This window comes from Colias eurytheme, chromosome 32 (genome assembly GCF_061535395.1).
Source record: "Colias eurytheme isolate Ceu_HAF_F1 chromosome 32, ilColEury1 Martin Lab GWU primary, whole genome shotgun sequence".
Lineage (NCBI taxonomy): Eukaryota > Metazoa > Arthropoda > Insecta > Lepidoptera > Pieridae > Colias > Colias eurytheme.
The window spans coordinates 4,887,625-4,890,535 of NC_143011.1; the positions used below are offsets into that span (position 1 = coordinate 4,887,625).

A 2,911-nucleotide genomic window follows, 5' to 3' on the forward strand; every position below is an offset into this window, starting at 1 on the left:
CTGCAATGTGAGATAAACAATGTTATATTTAAATAATCTATACTAATATTATAAAACTGAAGAGTTTGTTTGAACGCGCTAATCTCGGAAACTACTGGTCCGATTTGAAAAATTATTTCGGTGTTAGATAGCTCATTTATCGAGGAAGGCTATAGGTTATATATCATCACTCTACGACCAACAGGAGTGGAGTCACGGCCACGGGGCTGAAACCGCGTGGAGCAGCTAGTACTGAAATAATTAATATTTTTTATTGTCGAAGTTATCGCTCGCAACAATGAGCGCTAGGCTTGTGCCTAATGAAGTCCTGGCATTCCTGCAGTATCAGCTGGATGTCATGGATGAAGTTAGCATAGAGCAAATTTGCACGAGCAATTTTACGGAAGGAGAGATACGTGACGCCAAATCACTACTCTTTTTGCCATTGAATATGGCCGACCAGATGCCGTCTCGCAGGAGGGACGAGAAGGGAGAGAGGAGTCTACGGGACATCATCAAGGTGTTCAAGAAGACCGATCCGGACGACGTGCCGACTTTCGTGGCGAAGGATTTGCGTAAGCTGCCTCCCGTCACATTCGACCACGTCGACGTCACCCGCCTTCTTAAGGACATCACTTCATTAAGGACGGCCCTAAAGGAGATGGAGTTTAAATTTGGAGCTTCCCAATCCACCATCAACGATCTGCGTAATGAGGTCGTCGCCCTGCGCGATTCAATTTCATTATGTAGGTCAGCGGAGGTTTCAAATGTGAACACGCGTCGTGGAGCGCAACGTGAGACTTTTGAGTCAGCGAATTTGACGACGCCGCCGGCCGTCGACCGCGTCACGCCGCGCCCCGCCTGACCCGCGCCTCCCCCGGAGAGCCCGCCTCGTGTAGCCAACCCGACACCGGCTGGCTACGCGGCCGCTGCCGCCAAGCCTCCCGTAAAGCGGCAAGAAATCACCCGAGATGGAGATCCCGTTAAGCACAGGGACTCCCCGCGCCGTGCGGCACCCTTGTCGAGCGTGAATAGACATCCACTCGATGAGGAGGGCTTTACAAAGGTAGAGAAAAGGAAGAAGAAAAAGAAGCCCTCCTCCAACAAGTGTGGTACCGCCCCGACCGGTAACAACCACCTGCTGCGGCCCGCCATACCGACGACGCAGCTGTACGTGTCCCGCCTGCACCACTCCACCCAAGCTTCTGATGTAGTGGAGTATGTGCGGGTGAAGACCAAGTTTATCGTGAGGGTCCAGCGCCTGGAGCCGCGCAATAATTTGAACTTTAATTCATTTGTTGTGCGTGTACCGAGCGAGCAGCTGTCGACCTTCATGAGCGAGGAGTTCTGGCCCCGTGGTGTCGTGTTCCGGCGGTTTCGCGGGCGGCTTCGCAACACCCAGCCGAAGCCCATTCAGCGCAATATGACACTGCCAGTGCCGTGAATTGTGTATAGTGTAGTGCTTAATAGTTTTAGTTATAAAATATTATATGTATGTTAGTCTGTAAGGTATTTATTCTATGGGTCTGTACAATTTATTGTCTGTTACCTGAAATAAATGTTATAAATAAAAAAAAATAAATAAATAAATATCCCTTGAGGCAGACTGATAGTCTTTCTTCAGCGGAAATAGCCAATCTATAATTGGTATTTTGTTTTCGAATATGTGGCCTGAGAATTTCCAACAAACTTTCAAATTTGTCCTAAGGAGCGCTGGTGCAGTGAACTCCCATAAATAATTATAGTATAAAGTTATACCTGCTCATTCATTTATTAATTGATATCACTATTTAAAATCTATCGTAAAAACTCCAATATTAATATGAATAAAATTTGAAACCTTATAAATAAAAATACATCATTAAGTACATACACAGTACACTCTTGTTCATTTCTTATGTAACGCGCGAAACGGAGCTTACGGAGCGCTCTCGATTGCGCTCCTATGAAACAAGATTCAGTACATTGCCCAAATACGAAATCCAATAAGAGTGAAAGAGAAATTTCGCAACAGTCCTGCACGTGAAACAAAAGATTTACTATGGAAAAATAGCAATTTTTGGAGCGCCGCTCACACGCGACGTTGCCGACGCGACGCGGCCGCATCGCATGACAGCAGCAATTGCGCGCGACGTTGCACTCCTATATTAGAAACAAACACTATGAGTACGCTCGATAATCATTGAATTTGTTTTGAAATAGCCTGTACTTTATAATTTTTAGTGTTTAAATATTTTATAATGTGGTGCTCATTATTTTTTTGTAATAAATTATCCCGCTTACGCTATTGTATTTTCGTTGTTTTATTTCAAGTGAACACCCATACAATTTTGTCACGAGCCGCCTCTGGTCATAATGAATTTAATCTTTCCCTCGAGTGGGCTCGAGAAGGCGTGCGGATTCCCGCGACTGCTCGAGAAGTCGCTGGAATGCTCGAGAAGTCGTGGGTCTCCGTGACTCCGCGCTTCACTGCCCTTCGCCGCTCTTTCGGTGTGAGTTGACCCTTAAGCTATAAATTGATAAGAAGCTCGCTTCTCCTTAGATAGCAAATGATTGGAATATACTCACCAAAATTTTGCGTTATATACTTAGCCACACAACTACTATTTTAATTTCACTTAAACGAAACACAATGAAAAGTTTATAAAGTATTATTGAGGGTAATTTAAAAGTGTTATGAACTAATTCGTTTGAAGAGTCAAACTGCCATTTTCAGAAAGCAAACGGTTAAGGACGCGTGAGAATCACTATCCCACTTCTGAATTTAGGAACAAATATAATCAAAACTCGTTAATTTAATTTAACATTAAGTAATATCATTTACAAAATAATGAAATAATTTCACACTATTTTTTTAAACTCACTTTAACTAACTTAATTGTAATTAAAAAAAACTTATATAATGCAAAGGAAAATAATAAGGCAGTTGACT

The 2,911-nt window shown here is 43.3% G+C and overlaps 1 pseudogene; it reads left to right on the forward strand.

Moving 5' to 3' along the window:
* The first annotated feature begins 277 nt into the window (after nt 1–277).
* On the forward strand, nt 278–1,423 carry LOC149895220 (uncharacterized; annotated as a pseudogene).
* The last annotated feature ends 1,488 nt before the right edge of the window (nt 1,424–2,911 follow it).